This window comes from Harpia harpyja, chromosome 13 (genome assembly GCF_026419915.1).
Source record: "Harpia harpyja isolate bHarHar1 chromosome 13, bHarHar1 primary haplotype, whole genome shotgun sequence".
Taxonomy (NCBI): Eukaryota; Metazoa; Chordata; class Aves; order Accipitriformes; family Accipitridae; genus Harpia; species Harpia harpyja.
Genome location: NC_068952.1, coordinates 15964425 through 15978065, shown reverse-complemented (window position 1 = coordinate 15978065; position 13641 = coordinate 15964425). Strand labels below are relative to the sequence as shown.

Genomic DNA, 13641 nt, shown 5'->3' with positions numbered 1-13641 from the left:
CAAAACATCTTAAGAGATATACTCCACCACTAAACATGGCACAAAGAGGGGACACGACTCCTACTTACTTCTGCACAGTAGTGACTCTTCTCCAAATAAGCTGCGTAATTTTTTTTCCATATGAAAACACAATTAGGTTAATGATACAGCTTTGGGATAACAAGCTATTCTATCCAGCCTCCAATAATTTGTGTGCAAAAAATGCTCACATACATAAATGAAATGGTCTTATCCACATTGCTAATCATAAATTACATCACAAGAATAAAGCTGAATGCTCCTATTAAAGGCTTAACAAAATTGCAAGATGTATTAAGCATTTTATTTGGGCTCCTCAGATCTCTGGAGTATGTAAACACTTAATATTTGAGTAGGACTAAGTTAGTTCAGTAAACTTTTATAGTTTTTGCTACTAAGACACCAGTACCCTACAGTAGAACAGTTTTTAACTGAGCACAACTTAAATATTCCTTGGCTAATAAAGAATTTGAATTTCACCATGTTTACAGTATTTTCTTCAGAAGGTAAATACTATGCAGCCAAAGCCATCATAAGTAAATCACTGCTAAAGAACTAAACCCAATATTCAAAAGTAAGCACATGTAAAAAAGTTATGCAGGCTAGAGAAATGTGAAGAACCCTACCATGTTATTTTACAGAAGGGTAGGCATCAAATGCTGTTCTTCCTCATAATTAAATACATACTTAATAACCCTGGTAGCAAAACACTAATGATCCTCAAGGTGAATCCTCATGTTTAAAACAAACAAAACCCACTACAACACTGTGTCCTTTGCAGGTTTCCAGACTCTGGTCAGAGAAGCACCAGAAAGACTCTGGTTTTATTCTGCTCCACAACCAGCTAAGACTCTGACCTTTCACAGATAACCAAAGCATTGCTGCTTTAAAACAAGTAAACAAACCAACCAACCCACTCCCTGAACATCAACAGAAAAAGCTATAATCTAATGTGTCATAACTGACCTTGTGACATCACAATACCACGACTGCCTATATCATCCCCCAGAATTGTAAACTGGTTCACGCAGAAGATAGTATAAGATTTTGCAGAAGTAAAAGATGCTAGGAGGGAGAAGGAAAAGAGCAATAGCGTAAGCTTACCACAGGTTAGCTAGTATACTGCAACCTCCCTCTCAACTGCATGTTCCCACCATACAGTAAATGCAAGATAACATCCCTCTCCTAAAATAGGCATTCATTAGGTTACCTGATTTTTCCAGGAACATAAAAGCACATACCAAGGGAGTGCACTAGTTGTGCTGCAAGTTCATGCAGTAGTTCTTCCTTAGCCTACGTATACAACAAAGCCCAAACTATAGCAGGAGTTAATTTCTGTGTAATTACTTGAGACAATGTACAACTTTCACCCTAAAGAGAAAGTTGCTCATGCTTTGTGATAAAAGGATAATGAATTCTCTCTCCATTTGCTAAGTGGTTCTTGGTTCTATACAAAAATATTGCCAATCAACCAAGACTGGACAAAGCCTTGATTTGTGTTTTTGTGGGCGTGGGGATTCTGTTGGGGTTTCTTCTCCCCTCTTCAAACATGGAAGCTGCACTAAAATGTTCATTATTACAACAGTCAAAGGAAGGATAATGAATAAAAGTTCAAAACTAAAAAGTCTGTTAAGTAATTTAAGTGCTTTATGCTTTTTGAAGCAGTTGATCTAATATTATGGTTTTGTAGAAAGTGCAAAGGTATCTTTCCACTGCATTTTATAAGTAACACCCAGGGCTTCTTAAAAAGCTAAATGCCTTGAAATAAATTTACTTGTGATTCTGGTGAAAATTTCGTTCAGCAGTTTGAAGTTTGCAGTTCAAACTTTTATTGCCAGTTAGCCATTTGAACTATTCAAGGCTGAATTTCCAACAAGAACACACTATTAGACTAGTATTTTACATTCATCTAAAAGCTTGATAATACTATGGTCTTAGCATTCTAATTAGGTCTATACTTTTAAATATCACCTCAGAAATGGTGGACTTAAGCTACAGCATTGGAAAGCTGCCTTTTGATACAACTTAAAAAAGGTATTTGAACTTTTTTCCTGCAGACCTATCTTTAATACATATTTGCAAGGTACCTCTTAAATTCCTAAATTCTCTGCAATTCTCTTTTAGGTAAGACTTAGATCAGTAAATTCACATTATGGCTATGCAGATGTCTTGGCAGCGGTGGCAGCTTAAGCATTATTTGCTCTCAGCAGCTCGTTCCTGTTTCCACACTATGTGGCTGAGCAACAGACATAGTCACGCTGGTACGAGTGAACGCCTGGAGCAGAGACTGCTCTCCTAGCTGATGAGTAAACTCAAACTCTCTTGAATTATACAAGCAGAAGATTAAAGAATACCAAAAGCCAGCCTTACTAGAATTCAGAATACACGTATGCAATCTACATTCGCCTACTGGGAGATCACTGGCAAGCACTTACTCCTCTGTTCTTCTGTAACAGATCAGAGTTATGCTTAGTATAACTCAAGCACAGAAATATGGAATCATCTCTCAATCAGTTATGCTGGACAGCTTTTCAAACATCCAGTTTCAGGAATGCTGAAGAGAAAGGCCATCTAACATTCTTCAGTAAAAATACTGAAGTACAAAACTCTTCATTTTCAGTTATCTGATCTTTAGCTGAACTAAGGAGAAGAGAGCTTCTTCAAGAGTTAAAATGTATTGCATTTATATGTTAGTGTTCTTTCACAAAAAACTCAATTAAAACTACAAAGAAGGAGATTGTAAGCAGAGGACTTCTACTTTGAACAAACATGTTTATTGGGGCTGCTAAGACTTTCTAGAGAAGAACTTCCAAAAGTCTCTTAACTAGCTTTTATCATATCTTACATTATAGCTATAGTGTATGTAAAGTTCTAGATATGCATTATTTCTTCCACAGCAACCCAGGAGTTGCAGATTGAGGAAGATGTGTTCATATTCTGCATGGGTTTGCATTTCTTTTTCTTAATGCAAAGGGCAGAGTCTGCAACATTCATCTTCCTGAGGGGGATTCAAAATTCCAGCTCAGACACACCAGGGTGATATGCATGGGCAATATAAGATCACATTTACTATTACTGAAGTGCCTATCTTTTGAGTATATTCCTATGGTGCTTCCTCATGAGGTAATTTATTATCATCTTACTAGCTAGAATACCTAGGTAGCGATAGCTAATGAGTCAGTTTGAAACCATTTGTCCATTTGTTGCCTTTCAGAACATCTGGCCTTCAAATCAATGTTTAAAAAAAAAATACAGTCAATCTAGGTGGATTACTTATAAATATCCATCTCCTTAAAAAAAAAAAAAAAAGCAGAAATCACAGCCTGAGCACTGGTTAAACATTCTGAGAAAGAATCCACCATACCTGTCATATGATAACATTACAGAGCACGTTATTCAGAAGTCCTCTGGGCCAAAACAGCATGTCCCTAAACCACACCTCACTTGACACAGAAGTGAACCGTCTCATCCACTCTACCTACTATAGCAGTATTAAAGAGCATCCAGAGTTTGTCATTCCTTTCCCCAGGAGAAGAGCAAGGTGTTAGCAAACTATGGTATTCAAATTCAGAAGTAATCTTGCAATAAAAACTTTCTCTGTTGATTATGCAGTAGAAAGAACTTAGCCCTTTCTAGCTAAGCCTTTCAAGAAAACATCTTAAGTGTAAGACCAAAAAGAACTCTTACAGAACCAGTTGTCAGGAAAATCAGAGAAAGCAACAGATTTCAGAAGGGTTAATTCTGTAGCAAGTATGCACATTTGGATAATAAACTCCACTGTTACAGACTTGAAAACACTGTAGGATAAAGAGGTAAGAAACCTGACAGAATTGTCTACTACTTTCATTGCTAAGACAGCAAATGGGACTGAGCCAGATGCTATAGCTACACGATATAGTCAGGAAGTTTTACAGTTTTCAAAGGATTAATATCATTGTCAGTCTCTCACAGGAAATGCTCACAAAGGGGAAGAACAGATTCTCTGCAGAAGGCTATCTTGACTAATTCTTCTCTGAACAGTGTTCAGTGATTTTTAAACCGGCTAAGAGCTAGAGCTCCCAAAAGTTGATTTTTATCTGGGTGGAAAATCTCACCCTAGCATCTAGTAGCTAGCAACACGTTTAGAACAAGTCAGCTTTTGAATCAGTCTTGCTACTACCACTGAAGCCAATAAGGAGGTTTTTTTAATCCTCAACACCAGATCTTACATTTCTGCTGCTCCTGACAGAAAAAAAGCTTAAAGCTGCTTTCTACAACACGTCTTTCTGTACAGATCCTGTATTTAGAGCAAATATCCCACAAAGGATTCTGAAAGGTACAACAGCATCCCATTTTGTCTATCAGGGGAATTAAGTCATTACAATATATGCATGCCAACTAACCACATTTTTCCCTATCTTACATGTATAATACACACAACCCTAAGTGAGACCACAAGTATAACCAAAACTTAGGAGTTTAAACTCCACAAAGTGGAGTGAAAAATGAGCAAAAAGATCAAAATTACAGTATTTCAGTTAGCTCCAGGTAAAAAAATAGAGCAAGAATTCCCTAATGTGGATATGTTGGACAATGACAGAAATCAAGTTGTATCAAATTTATAAGGGATAGCAAGAGTGGTTTTTTATTTCTTTGTATATGATACTGATGATTAGGGGAAGGACTTCCCCTCTAAGAAGTTTCTTTTTCTTCCCTTATCTTCTAAGGGTAAGTCTTCAGATAAAAATGAACTAAAACTGAGCCATCACAGCAGATTAAAAAAACCTTGGGACACTGCTGATGTTCCTGTGCAGGCAGTTACAGGAAGCATAAAACCTCCACCACACTACTTAACCACTCAGACCTACTTGTGGCTTTTTTTAGCCATGTTACCACCTGCTAGGTTAATTTAACTCCTTTTGTGTATAAAATGCAAAAAAAGGTCCTTCAACACCATAATAAAATCACCAGCACATTCAAATCAGTAAGATAAGAACACCAGTACTACAAGCTGCCAAATATTAACACTTACTATGCTATGTGCATTTTAATGTTTACTGCAAAGCACACAACTTGGAAAGACATAATTCAAGCAACCGTTATGTCAACTAACAGCCTACACACAATCATCCAAAAGAACTAATTTAAATAATACAGGAATTGAAGGCTCCAAATAGGAATTGTTAAAATATATAGTTAATTTTATACCTCAATTACAGTTTTAGAACATCTTTTTTTCCCCCCCTTAGTCTCTTCCACGTTAAGAAATTTTTTCTACCTACTAGCAAAATTATTTCAGTAACAGTACTGTATTATGAAGAGAATCAGCACTTAGAAATGTAAAGACATCTTAAAATTTTTAAGAGGGTCTATTTGCTTTGAAAGTCGCTCCCTTATTGCTGACACAGATTTATCACCTTCCTAAATCAACCCAGTTGAACTGATTTGGCTCATTTCAAATAAAGCATATCTCAAAGCATTTTTAAGGCAGTTATAAATAAATGCTTAAGAGAAGCAGCTGATTATATGTGATATATAATGATATACTCCCATACTGTAACAGGATCAATATACCTGTAATCACATGATACATACAATTTAATCCACAGTATAATATAGAAAGTTAGGTTTCAGATCACAGATGGCTTGTCAGACTACTTCAGAGAACACAGTACTCCCCCCTGAACTTTTACAGCATGCTCTACTTTTCCATCAGGATAGAGAAACTTTTTAAGAAAAAGTCTGAAGTCTAATTATCTCTAGGAACTGCAGAGTGAAGCAAATTTCCATTACCTTTTTTTCTGGCAGCAGTCTCCAGTATCGTTGCCTGGACACATGGAATCTTTTTCAGGTGTCTGCATTGGGGCTATCTGAACTGCTTCACTTGTCATCTAAACAGAGGAGTACTTGGCAAGAAGCAGCCATTTGGCAACTTGCAAGCTTAAATACTCAAAGTTTTGTCCAATTAGTACTGCAACTTCAGTTTCACAATAAATCCCTTTTACTCACTTTTAATCAATACAGTTTAAACTCTCTTGATTTGCAATATATATATTTCAATGCTGAAGTCTCAGATATATCTATTGAGTAAAAACTGTTTTAATTTTGCCACTATGCAAGTATCACAATACATGTCGAACTATACCTGCAAAAATTCAAAGGGCAATTTTATCAATAAGAATGTTAAAACTAACATGCAAGAAGACCATTCCAGTTTTCAAGAAATCAATATTAGAAAGGGTGCTTAAGGGCATAACAGGCAGTCAATGCAGTAATGATAGGCCTACATAGACTTGACAGTAAAAAGGATTCCAGGAAGCAAGCACGTTAATAATTCAACATTCATTTTATGCTACTCATCAGGTCAGACATCAGCTTCAGGCAAATTTAGATAGCACAGATTAAGACACCATCTCCAGCTCCACCAAAGGTTACTGCTCCTATATACTGTTGGCTGCAAGACATGCCATTGCTGGACTGAATGGTGATGGGAACATCTTAGCACAAAGATGCATAAAAACCCACATTAATTGTAGCAAGGGGGCAGACACTCTACTCTATCATCCCATTTATCAAGGCAACACATCAAGATACTTTAAAACGATTTCTATCTTCCAAAGCTCACATCTGTGTCTTACCACTTTACCAGATGTAAAGCTTAACCTGCATGTATTCTATACTAGGTTTAACAAACTGTCTTGATTAAACTAAGTATCCATAAAAAAAAAAATTAAAAAAAATAAATCAAGGCACACAAAGGAATACTCTTAATTATTCAGGCTTTTACAGAATGACAACTGAAAGAATCTGATTAATTTAGCAGTTTAAAAAGAAAAGTAGACATTCAGCTTGGGGATTACACAGATAATTCAGTAAAACCTACTATATAAAAAACAGAACGACACAGTCACAACAAATTAGAAATAGGTACATGAATGGAAGACTGCTGATCTGAGCCTTCAAATAAGTGCTGAATTCAGCACAATGAATGCCAATTTCAGTAGGTTTCCACCACCCTAAAATTGAAGGGCTAGCATTAGGCAACCAGCTGCTTACATTAAGTGCTACTTGTGCTTTCCAGTCCCCAAAACTTCTCCTACATCCTTCTGAGTGACTCCATGTGAATGTTTCCACCATCTGTTCTATGGCTGGATACCATGGCCTTGTATTCCCCTTCTTACACAAACTACCATCTCTGCAAGGGATAGCTATGTGCCTCTCCATTCCTCTCAACCACTTTTTCAGTTCCTCCCTTTGAGTGCCATGAACACGATGCTAGCCCAGTCAACAGAACACTCCATCAACATTCTCCCCAAGACTGGTCCCACCAGAGGGAATTCTACTTTGTCTGCTACAGGTTTTATCCCCCTAGTCCTTGTTACATCCTTCACTCTTCCCTGGGAGTGGTGTGGGAATGACACAACAAACATTATTAAACATTTTGTTAAACTGTGCATGGAAGCTGAAGGCAATGGTATTACTCTGCTGAATGATGTTAATGGCTCATAACACTTGATCGGTGCTCTTAATTTGCAGACAGATCACAACTGTATATGTCCTTGAAGCTATGGCTTTTTGAAAGAAACGCATCTACTATTCCTTCCAAAATGCAGCAAACCTGTCCTCTGACTCCCAATTATTTCCTGATATTTTGAAATTGACTGGAAATGTCACTCAACAGCTATAATATTGCATTCACAGAGAAATTACAAGCTCAGCACAGGACCTTAAAGTAAATCAAAAAGACATACTAAGACACTGCCAATTTAATAAGACATTCCATTTTATATCATGCAACTTAGTGTATCAGTTTTAGAAGTAGGAACACCTACGCTACCCAGAAGACAGCTTGCATAGTAAACATTAGTTACAAGTAGCAGCCTACTTAACTATTTCAGTTAAGGAACACAGCCACTGCTAGCTTATATGCCTCTGAACATTAGTGTATTTCCACAGAATTATAAGTATTTAATACTTAATAAATATTCATAATATTCTGCAGGAATAGCATAATATGCAAGAAGCCAAGAACTCAGAAATAGTACCATTTTGCAAGCCTCAGTATTCATGCTTTTTGTCATCTGATCATTGACAATTTTGAAAGTCTTACCTTGAACGTAGTACAAAAATCAAATTTCTTCCAGATCTTTGTCCTTCTGATAAAGATTCACTTTAGAGACTCTTCCTTGTATATTAGGGGTGAATAAAGCAGAAGAGCCTGTGAGTCTGAAAGTAGCAAGATGGAAGAATTGACCGATTTCTCTCCTAGTTCAACCCAATATTCAATAAAATCTATAGCTCAAGAACTGCTTAATAGCAACTTCTAGACTGGAACTAATAAAACATAGGAACCACTGGAAGTGGCCAAGTTAATCAAGAAGTTGCTACTCGTCTAAGGTAATGCAGCAAAAGATCATGTGAATGCCTTTCACTCATTAGAGATGAAAATATGAAGTGATCTAAGCTACACCATTCAATGGCCACTACTTGCGAAAAAACTCCCACTGTCAATGCGTACCACCTTCACAGAAATTGTGTAAGCAAGTCTATTTCCAAACCAGGAATACATACAACCACACAACAGAGAGAGCACCTGCATAAACACCTATGCATACATGTAAGTGTAGAGAGGATGGAAAATCTGGCATACTAATGCAATCATTTACAAGAACATATCCAGATCCTGGACTTGAAAGAAAAGAAAGACTCAAAGTTGAGATTCAAACTTATTCTAAAGCACAGAAACCATGACAAAAAAACTTGTTACTAGCCACTACAGATTTCTTTAAAAGCAAAAGCAGAAACACACCTGACCATTCACCAAAATTATCTTGGTTATGATAAAGAAACAAAGTCAGTTTTCTCAAAAACACATGAGAAAGGCTATCACAGTTAAACCTACCATGCCTAGATATACCAGTATATAATTTCTGCAGCACAAATCTGACTAAAGCCTTCTCCATTTTGGAGATGTTTACATGTAACATCTAGGATGACAGTTTCTTTTCATAGGCCTGGGCAAAGAGGGAAGTGAACAAATCTCAGAGAAACTGAGATTTACTTTCCTTTTCCAATATCTTTCTTCCCCTTCAGTAACTTCAAACACCAAATGCTCTACAAATTGCTTTGTTTTACAAGGTTCAGAATAATGGGTGAAGGCAAGTGAGAGACAAGACATACTGATCACTGTAAAGTTCTAAAGCTTCTTTTTCAACACTGAGAAAGAATATTTTTCCTTCCTTTCTTAGATTAAATAAGCTTATTCAATGAAGGTACTTTGCTTATTCCATGCTTACTCAATAGGTAGATTTCGAGTAACTAATGCTTAATATAAAAAATAGTCAACAAGTAACTGTTAATGTTCAAACTATTTTATTTAGGAGCACTAGAAATAAATGCCACTCACAAGGAATGAAATTCCCAAATAAATCAAAATGTATTGATCAGTTTGGCTACTTAGGTCCCTGCCATGGGTGTTCCTTCATAGAATAATTCAGAGTGGAGGGGACCTAGGAGGTCATCCAGTTCAATTTCCTTCTCCAAGTGCGGTCAATGTTGAACTCAGTCCCAGTTGCTTAGGGCTTTATCCACTCAGGTCTTGAAAACCTCCACAGAGGCTTACAGGTTACCTCCTATAATCTCTTAACGACCATCCTTACAGTAAAAATTTTTCAACATATATCCACCCATTTCAATTTATGACCACTGTTTCTTGTTTTCCCACTGTGTACCTCAGTAAGGAGATTGGCTCCATGTTCTTGGTATCCATCCTTGCATATACCAGATGGTTGCTATTGGGTCCCTCCTAAGCATCTCTTCTCCAGGCTAAACAAGGCCATGAACGGCTCTCAGCATCCCCTCACAGGTCAGGCAGCTGGAGTATGTGACCATTGTGGTGGACTTGTCCTAAATTTATCAGCATTGTTCTTGTTAGGGGTACCGAGAAGGGGAGCAAAACTGGACACAGTATTACAGATGCAGTCTGGGAACATCTGGAACAAATGGCAAGTGAAGGGGAATAAAGCTGTTTTCGTCACTACCAGGGTGAACTACTGACTTGTATTTAGCCTACTCTTGACCAGTACCAGGTCCTTCCCAGCAGAGCTACAACCCAACCAGTCTGTAGTACTGCAGAAGGGTTACCAATCCTGGAAGCAGGCCTTGGCATGTGCCCTTGTTGAACTTCCTAAGATTCTGACAGGCCCACTCTGAACTTTGAGTACTTTGGGATGGCTGCCCTGCCTTTGAGCCACCCAGTTCTGTGTCTACCACAAACCTGATGAAGGCGCATTCCACCTCCTCCTCTGGATCATTGACAAAGACATTTAAAAAAAAAAAAAAGTAGGTCACAGCAGACCCTTGAGGAGCTCCAGCTGTAACTGCTGTCCAGGCAGAGTATAATCCATCAGCCACCCTTTGAGATGAGTCTTCAACCAGTTTTCACTTGTCTAGTCATCCTCCCATTCAGACTGTAAACAGGAGTATGCTGTGGGACACTGTAAAAAGCCTTGCTAAGGTCAAAGTAAAAAAACATCCACTGCTCTCCTGTCAACTGAAGACCTAGTCATTTGACAGAAGGCAGTCAGGTTGGTCAAGCATGACTGACCCTTGGTAAAGCCATGCTGACTATTTCCAGTCACCTTCTTTTTCAAGGACCCAGAAATGTTTTGCTACAGGTTGATATAAACTACTTATTGATAGTGCTATCCAAGTAAAGCAGTATTTAATACTTTTATCAAGTGAAATAGAAAGTTTTCTTTATTATATAACATAGCAAGGGTGCCTGAAACAGTGAACAGGAAGCATCTCTAGGCTTCAACAATTTGCAGAATTCAAATCTTCCAAAGCCTAAGTATAAGAACTCTGTGCATAAAAATAAGCAGGTCTCAACAAGTGAGCACAGCCATCAAGCAATTGAGTGTCTGGCTAATTTTCAAGGTATGTGGCAACAAGACAGTAACAGCAGAGGTTATAAAAGGAAAAACTTGGTGTTCGTAACTCTACCTAAAATTTATTGTAGAAACTGGTGGCTGAGAAAGGGAAGACAAAGGAGTGGAAAAGAATAGCAAATGGCCAAGAAAACTTAAACATGTTTCATTATGCACATTAGAAAGAATTTCTGAAATTCAGATTGCTTACATCTTTTGAGATGGTTTGAATTTCTCCCGGACTGTATTGAAAGAACATCCACTTTACCAAGACCTCTGAACTTGAACAAATTCACGACCTCCTAGACACAAAAACCAGTCAGTGACTGACAAACAACTGCAAACTCTAGTCTCTACCAGTGATAAGATTACTCGTGTTTCACCCAAAATCCTTCAGTCCCTTTGCAGCTCCCCAAAGCTTACACTTGAAGCAGGAAATAGATAAGATACTTTAGCTCCACATTAAGCAGTGAACAATGCCAACACCACAGCAGATGAGCAGAGGCAGTCCTCTTATCCCCTAAGGAAATTTGCAAACTTGACAAAAAGCACAGAAAAACAGCTTGACTCGCTCAGGAACTTTCTGACAAACTCCTTACCATGACCTCTGCTATGTAAAGTTTTGGTTTCTGTTGTATTCTCATGTGCCTACAGAATAAAGATATTCTTGTCAGCAAGTGCTGATATTTAATTAAACCAGAATGACTGCTGTGAAGGGAACCATATCAACATCTGTAGCAGGCTATGCATTTGGGGAAAATCCAAAAGAGGAGATTGGCATTTTTAATTTAGTTATAATAGAGGTTTTAACATCAACATTTAATTGCATGTTCTTTTTAGGATTGCAACGTGGCTGGTGACACTGCCAACACTGTCACAGTTATGTGACTTCCAATATGGTCTTCTCTTCATCAGCAGCAACATTCCAAGTAAACTTAGGACTTCCACTCACAAGACAGGTCATCAGGTATCCAAACCATTAGTGTTAAAAACCAATGTTAATAACTACACCTTAAAAGAACCTCTTTTGAAACATCTCAGGGTGCAGTCTTATAAGAAGTTAGGCTAAGCTAAACTGATAACTGCTGTAAACCCTCCTCCTGCCATATGTACCTTCTACTCCAATTTTTGCATCAGTGGTTGCTCTCATATCCTCATGTAGCAAGCTGATTCAAGAAGCTAAACTAAAAGAAAGCTAGCCTCAGCAATAGATACCCAACATACATACATCACGTAACTCTCTCTCACCATGAGATGAGACACCGCCAAGTGTCAGCATGAGGAGGAAGAGGAGCACATGGTCAGAGGTAGAAGACTGCAGAAATACAGCAGTACTAACATACTTAGGTAATTATACAAGAACGTCTTCCTTAATGAAACAGTCAGGATTATGAGTGGGTTCCAGAAGCAAATGCCTGAGTGCATGCAGAAGCCTAACAAGAAATCTCTTTTCTGTACTTTATCAACATTGAAAAGTGGTAAAAAACCAAACAATTCTAAGGACTTTTAACTAAAAAGAGGAATATCAGATGCCCACCACCTAGGCAGCATGTAGCAGAAAGCTGTTTGGGTAGAGGGAACGAACTCCTGGTAATGAAGAGACAAAACCAAAGGTATATTGTGTACATTGTTAACCAGCTTCCAAGATGTTACATCCATTGTTTTTAAACAGCTGCAAAGAAATAACAACAGTGCCTGGCTGACAAAGGAAGCAAATATATCTAGTGCCCAGCACTCTCACTGCGGTAGCATAAGTTTTAATGACCACAAACCAACACGGAAGAAATTCAGAATTAAAAACTCAGCTTCAACTGAATTACAGCCTAGCTACTTCTTTAACTGTGCTGGGTTTACCTTTGTCCAGTCTCTAGGGTTTTGAAGGCACTACCCTTTGGCAGCTGAACCAAACAAGCTTTATTGCTTTTTCCCTTCTTCATGGAAAAATTATTCTGGGTCACATCAGCCCACTCTAATTTTCCTTTCCTTCTCTGAACATGGCAGTTTAGACCAAGTACATCCTTTCAGTCACCCAAAGACCTTCCAGGAATCTCTGCTTCCTCAGCAACAGTGATGCAAGTCTACCAATTCCATGATACCTTAAATCCATAATAAGATTAGGTCATGCCATGCACTATCTGCAGGACTTGTTGCACAGTTCAGGATGAAAAAAATCCCAAACTTTTTACACAGCTCAGGAAAAAGCACTATAGACTAAATCTTCTCCCACTCTCTCCCAACTCTTCTTAAGGGACACAACAGGAGAAAATGAGCTCAAAGAAACCACACCAACAAAAATAAGGAGACAGAATGAAGACTAACATAAAAAAGCTCCTCCCCATCCCACCCAGCAATACAGATGTCAGTCAACTTGTATCTGTTGGTTTTTACCCATGCCAGTATCAAAGAGTCATGTTACCCTTAAAAGGCAAATAGTTCCAGTAGGCTAGTGGCAGACAGCAGAACTTGGTAATAAAAGGTTGCATATCTGCTGATAAAAATCTTTCACATTATGAACAGACAAATGAACAGAAACCAGAACCCTGTGACAAGAGAATAAGGAAGAATACTCCTCGACAAATAGTGTGCTCTGCCTACTCAAGTATTCTCTGGATTATCTTAAGTTCTCAGTGAATTTATTACTTCAGTTCTTTAGAAGGCATTGTAGTTTTCTTCCTTACTAAGGACACTACTTTTCATTTCCTCTCCCACCTCACTT

General features: G+C 38.0%; 1 protein-coding gene across 15 annotated transcripts in view; it reads right to left on the bottom strand.

Moving 5' to 3' along the window:
• The window catches only part of PPM1B (protein phosphatase, Mg2+/Mn2+ dependent 1B), a 63786-nt gene that overhangs the window by 38868 nt on the left and 11277 nt on the right, over positions 1 to 13641 (bottom strand). For 8 of the 15 annotated variants that reach the window (XM_052806366.1, XM_052806367.1, XM_052806355.1 and 5 more), the window contains exons 1-2: positions 8108 to 8222; positions 5791 to 5888 (exon numbers count right to left, since the gene is read on the bottom strand). The exons of 4 other annotated variants lie outside the window; for them this stretch is intronic. The gene's annotated coding sequence lies outside the window, so the exon portion shown is untranslated. Of the gene's footprint in view, positions 1 to 5790; positions 5904 to 8107; positions 8227 to 13641 lie in introns of those variants that run through there. 3 more of the 15 variants (XM_052806359.1, XM_052806363.1, XM_052806358.1) reach the window with 2 other exon arrangements.